Source organism: Schistocerca cancellata, chromosome 4, assembly GCF_023864275.1.
Source record: "Schistocerca cancellata isolate TAMUIC-IGC-003103 chromosome 4, iqSchCanc2.1, whole genome shotgun sequence".
NCBI lineage: Eukaryota > Metazoa > Arthropoda > Insecta > Orthoptera > Acrididae > Schistocerca > Schistocerca cancellata.
This window is the reverse complement of record NC_064629.1, coordinates 368,923,043-368,933,910: the sequence shown is the minus strand read 5'-3', so window position 1 is coordinate 368,933,910 and position 10,868 is coordinate 368,923,043.

Genomic DNA, 10,868 nt, shown 5'->3' with positions numbered 1-10,868 from the left:
CGGTAGCGTCAAGGCAGAAACAACTCAGATGAACCGTCGTCCTCCCTGAGATGAAGTCTTGCACAGGATAGAGTACCATGGATTGGCTCTGAGCACTATGGGACTCAACATCTTAGGTCATAAGCCCCCTAGAACTTAGAACTACTTAAACCTAACTAACCTAAGGACATCACACACACCCATGCCCGAGGCAGGATTCGAACCTGCGACCGTAGAGAGTACCATGGAGTGTTGCATCAAACCAGTCTTTGGATTGAAGACCACAACAACAAACAACAGATTACTTTTACGAGTAAGTTGGACATGTCTTGAAAACACAATTTAAGAACAACAAAAATAACGTAAATCATAGTAAAAGCCACCCACTGTTTACTGACTATGTAAAAATCGGCAGTTCATTATTTGATGAATCGAACTTTCGCCCTGTAACAGGAACTTTTCTTAGTTGCCAGCTTCCTGTTGAACAAGTGTAGTAGTTAACATTGTCTACATGCTCCTGAGTGCCATGTCGCCTGAAGTTCCGCAAATATTAAGTGAGTTCTAGCCCTTGTTTTCTGCCCAACGAAAAAAAAGACGAACAAGGGAATTCTGACCACTGAACATTTTCGACTTTTTGTAGTCCTGTCTTCCTCAGTTACGTGTAATATTACGGTATACAGATTCAGATTCTTTATTGGTCATTCAGCATTGTTGTTGTTGTGGTCTTCAGTCCTGAGACTGGTTTGATGCAGCTCTCCATGCTACTCTATCCTGTGCAAGCTTCTTCATCTCCCAGTATCTACTGCAACCTACATCCTTCTGAATCTGCTTAGTGTATTCATCTCTTGGTCTCCCTCTACGATTTTTACCCTCCACACTGCCCTCCAATGCTAAATGTGTGATCCCTTGATGCCTCAAAACATGTCCTACCAACCGATCCCTTCTTCTAGTCAAGTTGTGCCACAAACTTCTCTTCTCCCCAATCCTATTCAATACCTCCTCATTAGTTACGTGATCTACCCACCTTATCTTCAGCATTCTTCTGTAGCACCACATTTCGAAAGCTTCTATTCTCTTCTTGTCCAAACTAGTTATCGTCCATGTTTCACTTCCATACATGGCTACACTCCATACAAATACTTTCAGAAACGACTTCCTGACACTTACATCTATACTCGATGTTAACAAATTCCTCTTCTTGAGAAACGCTTTCCTTGCCATTGCCAGTCTACATTTTATATCCTCTCTACTTCGACCATCATCGGTTATTTTACTCCCTAAATAGCAAAACTCCTTTACTACTTTAAGTGTCTCATTTCCTAATCTAATTCCCTCAGCTTCACCCGACTTAATTTGACTACATTCCATTATCCTCGTTTTGCTTTTGTTGATGTTCATCTTATATCCTCCTTTCAAGACACTGTCCATTCCGTTCAACTGCTCTTCCAAGTCCTTTGCTGTCTCTGACAGAATTACAATGTCATCGGCGAACCTCAAAGTTTTTACTTCTTCTCCATGAATTTTAATACCTACTCCGAATTTTTCTTTTGTTTCCTTTACTGCTTGCTCAATATACAGATTGAATAACATCGGGGAGAGGCTACAACCCTGTCTTACTCCTTTCCCAACCACTGCTTCCCTTTCATGCCCCTCGACTCTTATAACTGCCATCTGGTTTCTGTACAAACTGTAAATAGTCTTTCGCTCCCTGTATTTTACCCCTGCCACCTTCAGAATTTGAAAGAGAGTATTCCAGTTAACATTGTCAAAAGCTTTCTCTAAGTCCACAAATGCTAGAAACGTAGGTTTGCCTTTTCTTAATCTTTCTTCTAAGATAAGTCGTAAGGTCAGTATTGCCTCACGTGTTCCAACATTTCTACGGAATCCAAACTGATCTTCCCCGAGGTCGGCTTCTACCAGTTTTTCCATTCGTCTGTAAAGAATTCGCGTAAGTATTTTGCAGCTGTGACTTATTAAACTGATAGTTCGGTAATTTTCACATCTGTCAACACCTGCTTTCTTCAGGATTGGAATTGTTATATTCTCCTTGACGTCTGAGGGTACTTCGCCTGTCTCATACATCTTCCTCAACAGATGGTAGAGTTTTGTCATGACTGGCTCTCCCGAGGCCATCAGTAGTTCAAATGGAATGTTGTCTACTCCCGGGGCCTTGTTTCGACTCAGGTCTTTCAGTGCTCTGTCAAACTCTTCACGCAGTATCTTATCTCCCATTTCGTCTTCATCTACATCCTCTTTCATTTCCATAATATTGTCCTCAAGTACATCGCCCTTGTATAGACCCTCTATATACGCGTTCCACCTTTCTGCCTTCCCTTCTTTGCTTAGAACTGGGTTGCCGTCTGAGCTCTTGATATTCATACAAGTGGTTCTCTTCTCTCCAAAGGTCTCTTTAATTTTCCTGTAGGCAGTATCTATCTTACCCCTAGTGAGACAAGCCTCTACATCCTTACATTTGTCCTCTAGCCATCCCTGCTTAGCCATTTTGCACTTCCAGTCGATATCATTTTTGAGACGTTTGTATTCCTTTTTGCCTGCTTCATTTACTGCATTTTTATATTTTCTCCTTTCATCAATTAAATTCAATATTTCTTCTGTTACCCAAGGATTTCTATTAGCCCTCGTCTTTTTACCTACTTGATCCTCTGCTGCCTTCACTACTTCATCCCTCAGAGCTACCCATTCTTCTTCTACTGTATTTCCTTCCCCCATTCCTGTCAATTGTTCCCTTATGCTCTCCCTGAAACTCTCTACAACCTCTGGTTCTTTCAGTTTATCCAGGTCCCATCTCCTTAAATTCCCACCTTTTTGCAGTTTCTTCAGTTTCAATCTGCAGTTCATAACCAATAGATTGTGGTCAGAATCCACATCTGCCCCAGGAAATGTCTTACAATTTAAAACCTGGTTCCTAAATCTCTGTCTTACCATTATATAATCTATCTGATACCTTTTAGTATCTCCAGGATTCTTCCAGGTATACAACCTTCTTTTAATTTTTCTTATCCACATAAAGACGATGGTTTCCTTCAACTAAGGCAGCCCTAAATGTGGTGAAGGATTCATCACACGACCGAATTTGATCATAATGCACTAATTCATGATGCCATCAGCCCTCTGATGCCACTCACGTGGAAATTCACCCCCCCCCCCACACACACACACAACCAACACCCCCTCAAACTTCCTTCTAGTACTGAATTGGCGATCCCTTGATGCCTCAGAATGTGTCCTGTCAACGGATCCTTTTTTTCTAGTCAGGTTGTGCAACAAATTTCTTTCTCCCCATTCTATTCAGTTCCCCGTCATTAGTTACGTGATCTATCCATCTGATCTTCAACATTCTTCTGTAGCACCACATTTCAAAACCTTCTATTCACTTCTTGTCTAAACTGTTTATCGTCCATGTTTCACTTCCATACATGGCTACACTCTATACAAATATTTTCAGAGAAGACTCCCTGACACATAAACCTACACTCGATGTTAACAAATTTCTCTTCTTCAGGAACTCTTTTCTTGCCACTGCCAGTCTACATTCTATATCCTCTCTACTTCGACCATCATCAGTTATTTTGCTGCGCAAATAGTAAAACTCACCTACTACTTTAAATGTATAGTTTCCTAATCTAATTCCCTCAACATCACTTGATTAAATTTGACTACATTCCATTATGCTTCTTTTGTCCGCCCGTTTAGCTGTGCAGTCTAACGCACTGCTTTCCGGGCGGGAAGGCGTGCCGGTCCCCGGCGCGAATCTTCTCGGCGGATTAGTGTCGAGGTCCGATGTGCCGACCAGTCTGTGGATGCTTTTGTTGATGTTCATCTTACGTCCTCCTTCCACGCCACTGTCCATTCCGTTCAACTGCCCTTCCAAGTCCTTTGCTGTCTCTGAGAGAATTACAATATCATCGGCAAAACCCAACGTTTTTATTTCTCCTCTCTGGACTTTAATTCCCACTCCAAGTTTTTCTTTTGTTTTCTTTGCTGCTTGTTCAATGTACAGACTGAATAACATCGGGGATAGGCTACAACCCTGCCTCACTCCCTTCTCAACCACTGCTACCCTTTCATGACCCTCGACTGCTATAACTGCTGTCTGGATCCTGTACAAATTGTTAATAGCCTTTCGCTCACTGTATTTTATCCCTGCCACCATTAGAATTTGAAAGAGAGTATTCCAGTCAACATTGTCGAAAGCTTTCGCTAGGCCAACAAAAGGTATAAAGGTAGTTTTGCCTTTCCTTAACCTATCTTCTAAGATAAGTCATAGGGTCAGTATTGCATCGCGTGTTCCTACATTTCTCCGGAATCCAAAGTAATCTTCCCTGAGGTTGGCTTCTACCAGTTTTCCCATTTCTCTACGAAGAATTCGTGTTAGTATTTGGCAGGTATGACTTATTATTAAACTGATAGTTCGGTAATTTTCTAACCTATCAGAAACTGCTTTCTTTGGAATTGGAATTATTACGTTCTTCTTGGAGTCTGGGGGTATTTCGCCTGTCTCATACACCTTGCATATCAGATGAAAGAGTTTTGTCACGGCTGGCTCTCCCAAGGCTATCAATAGTTCTGACAGAATATCATCTACTCCTGGGACCTTGTTTCTACTTAGATCTTTCAGAGCTCTGTCAAATTCTTCTCACAGTATCATATCTCTCATCTCTTCTTCATCTTCGTCCACTTCCCTTTCTAAAATATTGCCTTCAAGTTCATCTCCCTTGTATGAATCCTCTCTATACTCATTCCACCTTTCAGCTCTCCATTCTTTGGTTAGAACTGGTTTTCCACCTGAGCTCTTGATTGATATTCATTGAGCTGCTTCTGTTTTCCCCAAAGGCCTCTAATTTTCCTGTAGTCAGTATCTAACTTTCCCCTAGTGAAACATGCTTCTAAATCCTTACATTTGTTATCTAGCCGTCCCTACTGAGCCATTTTGCACTTCCTGTCAATCTCATTTTTTAAACGTCTGTATTCCCTTTCGCCTGCTTCATTTGCTGCATTTTTGTATTTCCCACTTTCATCAATTAAATTCATTGTATCTTGTGTCATCCAAGAATTTCTTCTAGGACTTGTTTTTTTACCTATTTGCTTCTCTGCTGCCTTCATTATTTCATCTTTCAAAGCTACCCATGCTTCTTCTACTGCATTCTTTCCCTCCTTTCTTGTCAATCGTTCCTTAATGTTCCCTCTGAAACTCTCTACAACCATTCGTTCTTCAGCTTATCCAAGGCCCATCTCCTCAATTTCCTACCTTTTTGCAAATTTTTTTAGTTTCAGTCTACAGTTCATAACCAATAAATTGTGGTCAAAGTCCACATTTGCCCCTGGAAATGTCTTACAATTTAAAATCCGGTTCCGAAATCTCTATCTCACCATTATAGTGTATATCGTGACGAGCTAGAGAGTCAGGACTATAATTTTCATTATCAGAATTACTGTCAGTAGTGTTTTCTATATTCTTAAAACACTAGCAAAAACAAAAAAACAAAAACTCTGGAGAAGGTGGTGCTTTTGACAGCCAAAGTAACCGCAAATAACTAACATGTTTCCCAGTCTTGATCCTATGGGGTGTATCCGACACCGATAACTTGACTGACAAATGATTAGTCTCTTTCTACACACCCTTCCACCATTAGCAAAACCTCCATTAAAACAGCAGTCTTGTAATGCATTTGCAAACCATACCCATTTGGTTACGACGAACAGACAGTCATCTGCCAAGAGCTAATCCACAGTAGAACTGTCAGCCTCACTGGCTGTTAGTTCATGTAATCAATTTCCAGGTTAAATAATTAAAACTATACATATACAGAGCATAGATTTATACCTAATTATCGGTCCTGATTTCCTAAAATGTGTGTATATTCACACGAGTCAATAGTATTTTATTTAATTTTTGTTCGGAACATGCTGGTTTGGATCCCACGTCAGTCTGTCTTAGCAACTGTAAATCCGTGGCACAAAAACTGGACTGCGTCTTAGAATAGCAATATGATCAGGATGGCCACCAGCAGCAAATGATTTCTTCACTGTTAGTAGTTATTGATATTAATAGCAAAAACCTTCGGGCAAAGGTCATGATGACATCACTTCCAGCCACGTGATCTTTTTATCATACCTTCTAAATGTGACTGGACTTGCAATCCAGCTACACTATTTTGTGTATGCTGCGACGCGGATTCCTCACGGCCATGGAGTTGGACATGGGGTCAATACGACAATCAACATGCATGTGTTTCACTTTTATGCATAGTGCTACTCTGCACACCAAAAACGCAAACTTTGTGTTGTATATTTATTGCTAAGTTACCGTCCCTGATGTCTATAAAAAACGTGGGATGCTAGTCGCAAGGGAAAAGCACAGACCGAACCCGACAACTGCATGGAAGAATGTGATAATGCCACCCTAGCATGGACGACTTTGATATCATTTCCAGTAGAACTAAGATGTGTATTTTGATAAAATAATAAATAGTAAAATAGGAATAATAAAAATAATGAATATAAAATATAAATTTAAAAATATAAAAAATATACAATAGAAATATATAAAAATACGAATATAAAATAATAATAAGTTAGTAAAAAATTTGATAAAATAATATCTACGCTCTAGAATCAGGTTTTTAGTCCAATGCTTATGCACCCTCTGCAGTTGCAGTAAAGGTCTCAGAATCATCATTCTATATGCGCACAACAACAGCATGAGTCTACATAATGAAACACTGTTTAGTTGATGATTCGTGTCGGCAACAAAGAAAAAACATCTGGGTTATGCCACCATAAGGAAAGAAGTTGCCTCAGCTGAAGTTGGGCAGTTGTAGACAGTTCTGGATAGTGGTCAGCTAGTTCTGTTCGTTAGACCTGCTACTTTGATGATTCGATTCTATTAAACAGTATGGAGACGACACTAACAACGCCAGGGGTAATGGAATATTGTGTTTTCGTTTTGTATTCAGCAATAATAAACAAATGTTATGCAAAGTTTTTGTTTTTTATTTATAAATATAAAATCACCTAATACCTAGAAAGAACCAGTAGTCTAACCAACGACCATAAGATTATTGTATTCACTGGAGTTATGGGTTTAAGATTCTGCTGATGGGAGCTCCTTTTTTATAAACATTATTAAGAAGTAAGCGGTCGTCTCATGGTAATTTGGAATGCATTGTCACACAAAAAAATTCTAAAATCGTAGCGAACCCCCTTCCCTCCCTCCTTCAAAGGAACACCCTTGAAGCAAAAGACCACCTAAAGCTAGTTAAAATAAAAATAAGTGAATTCTGACTCTTTTTAAATCAGTATGTTCACTTACGTTTGCACTTCACATCGTAGCGAGTCTAGGGGTAAGACAGTTCAACAAATATTTTGCCTGTTTTCATTCTGTGACACCATATGGCATAACGTCTAGGGAATTTCATCTCTTGAAATGAAAATTATTGCTGCAATAAAGTGTGCCATATAAATATCGTGCAATGCTTCTCCACAGTAGTCACGTAGACGTCTCTTTAAAAACTTACACTTTTTAATTTTGTGGCCACAATATACGTACTCTTTAATGAAACTAGTTCAAATAGTCTACGGCCTTTCAAAATGAATAATAATGTCCTTAATTATAAGAGTAAAGCGTGTTCCATAATTGTGGAACAATCCTTCTAAAACAACAAGAGGCAGATAAAGAGACACTTAAAGTAATGTAGTGCGCCAGAACAACGGTTAATGTTGTTTGATGAGTTGCCGGTTTCTATAGTCCAACTTTCTGTTGGTCTGCGAGTAGTTTTATTACTGCAGTGTGGTCTGTCTAGGTGCATTGGCTGAAATCGTCTGCGATAACACGGGCATTTCTCTGTCCTGTTATCAGGCCGATCCGATCTCAATCCATTCGTCTTGTGTTAGCGTCATCAGCTTTCGCGTCAACTTTAAGGAGGAAACATCAGTCATAGCTCGAGAACGAAAAAAGTTCTGCTCATGTGAAATCATAGCTATTTGATGTATCACATGATCCCATTACGTTCGAAAATTACGAGCTGCGTATAAGATGGTATAGCGTCAAAGATTTATCCTTCTCCCATCTCATACGAGATGGCTTTAAATTTCTGTTTTTGCATCTCTTTTTGTTTTAGAATGGTGGAGCCACACCTACGGTGCATCATGTAAATGATAATATGACCTTAAATAATCACAAAAATTAGTAATTATAACACAAAAAAATATTATTCTTGTTCTAACATGTATGCCAGAGATAGCAAATTTGTTTCATGTCGGGTGCCAAGGACAGCTATAAATTTATTAAAATACGATTCCAGTTACCACCTTGCCTGTTATAGAACCACTGTCAGCGGATTTTAAATCGTTGACATATATGGAAGGTTGTTCTCGGTCGATTCTACTACAACAGCAACAGCAGCTATACAGGGCAATTCAGAAGTCGTGTCCTATAGGACAAATTTGGTGCATCAGAAATCCACCGACAAATTTTCAGACTGCGTAGTATGCCACAACAAGGAAAAAAATGTCTAGTGGACACGAGCTCTAAATGCATGCCTTAAAACCATGTCCACACACGCAAGTAAAGTGACGCCACGGTTGGTGGCATACTGCAGTGGTACTACAGTTGTGTATGCGAACATATAGTTTTCAGTGGCATCACTCAAGAGAGGCAACTTCTGTCATTCCACAAAATTTCAACTCTATTGGGCCTCGTGACTAGAGATGGGGGATGCGCTCTTGAACTAATTCATAGAGTTGAATCTTTCAAAGGAGTGAACAATCAGTGATACAGAAAAAAAGAACGGTAGCTCCAAACGTTTCCCACGGCAGAGAGACAGAGAGAGAGAGAGAGAGAGAGAGAGAGAGAGAGACGGAGCATATCAGCAGCGCCTCTGCTGGTCACAGCACAGTGCACACCACACAATACAGCCAGCGCCGGCCTCTGCCCTGCTTCTACCTTGGCTGCCTGCATTGTGCAGTGCCCCATTGGATTTTGTGTTTCACATATGCCGTGCCGTCTCTGTGCGTCGTCTGCCGCGGGCAGTGTCTGTCGCACTCTGTCGGCGATCGTTTCAGTTGCACGTCCTGCCCTCTGGGCAGTTGATGCGAGCAACAGGACAGAGAGCCACCTAGTGGATAACATAGGAACTACTTGCAACAACCTGCTCGCAAGGGAACGGACGATTTGTCTCGGAGCGGGTGAGTTCACCGCTCCCCCCACCCTCGGAACTCGCCCGCTCAACGCTCACCCCACTGTCTCGACTCTAGCCAGAGCGTTGAGCAAAGCGACTCAGGTGTCACTCTGGTCTCTGCGGTCTCAGCTCACGCAGTAATACAGCTCGCGGCTCGACCTGCTCGACTCAGTGCTTCTGCATCGGAGTTCGTCTTTACTGGATATTGTTCTTCGTAGTAATACCGCTATGTATATTACATTATTATGTTATGTATACATCATTTGTTTTTATTTTATTTTTATTTGTTTAAACTGATCAGATTAGGTTCCTGACGACTCCTCTTACTATAGGATTTTTATTATGGACACTCGAATTTACACTTTAATTACGAGCGAACCGATAAACGTATCGCAAAATGTGATACACCAATATTTTCCTTGTTTTATTCTGCGTAAGGCTATATGCAGCACTTTCGTTTTACAGTCAAATTTATATTTTTTTTTTATTCTGGTACGGATTTTGCGATTTTAGGCGTCTTCGGAAGGAAACGTTCACTTTAAAAATATATGGCTTGCGATGTATTTGTATGAGGTTAATGAAATTTTAATACATTATAGCCAAATATATTGTTAATGTAAATCTCAAGTTACAACATTTTCCGATCACCCAAAAAACCACGATAGTGCAAAATAAATCAATAATCAAAAACTTTGTCATATCGTGGAAATTTCAATAAACAATACAAAATTCTTACTCATTATCTGTGTTACTTCAAAATAGGATCAAATAAGATCAAAATAAGGTATAGTACTGGAATAAACCAAGTTTAAAGGGCAATGTGCCTTCCATTTATTTTCTATTGTAAATGAGTTGTGAGTCATGAAAAAGAGCTAATTCATTTCAGGGAGTGAACAGTTCTGATCCGATCTCTGAAAAGAACAGTTTTGCCCATCTCTACTCGTGACACAACTAGCAGTCCCCCACCATTGCATAGCACAATTCGACAGTTCCCTGGTAGCTGTATTTCTAAACATCAGCATTCCCTCGTAATCATCGTAGAATAATTGCTGCTGTATTCCATCCTATTTCAATATATTTTCATTTTATTACTTGATAACAGTCGAAACAGTAGCCTGCAGGTACGCTTTTGCAGCTTCAGGAACAACAACAACTTGATATTACTGTTAAATTTTCTGTAGCAGCAACTGTGTATGTTTATGCGTGTGCGCACGTGTGCGCGTGTCTGTTTGAGTGTGTGTGTATTCATACAGTTTTTACAAATGAATGACAAATCCCACAGTCTTCACAGATTTTTGGATGAACAAATAAGTAAACTTAATATGTACTGTAACCAAAAGAACGAATTGTACAAACCTCGTCGTTTGTAACGTAACGTTCGTCTCTAGTCATGTTTCTTGGTTGTGGGAAATGCAAGTCTTTACCTTGCTTGCTTCGATTTGCCGAATAAATTGTTGGTCTGCCTGTAGCTGTCTGGTTAAGTTCTCCAGGCCGAGGAAGAGAGTACACCACCTCGAACAAACAGAACCGTGACTCGTAGAGCGTTGAGGAGTTCCGTCCATTGTCTTAAGACAAACATATTAATGTTCATTCTTTACGGAATTTCTTCGCGAATTAGAATTCCGAAATCACAGAAGTCACTGCCGTGAAACTGTAAAAAATGTGCTCTATTCCCTGACGTTACGTTTT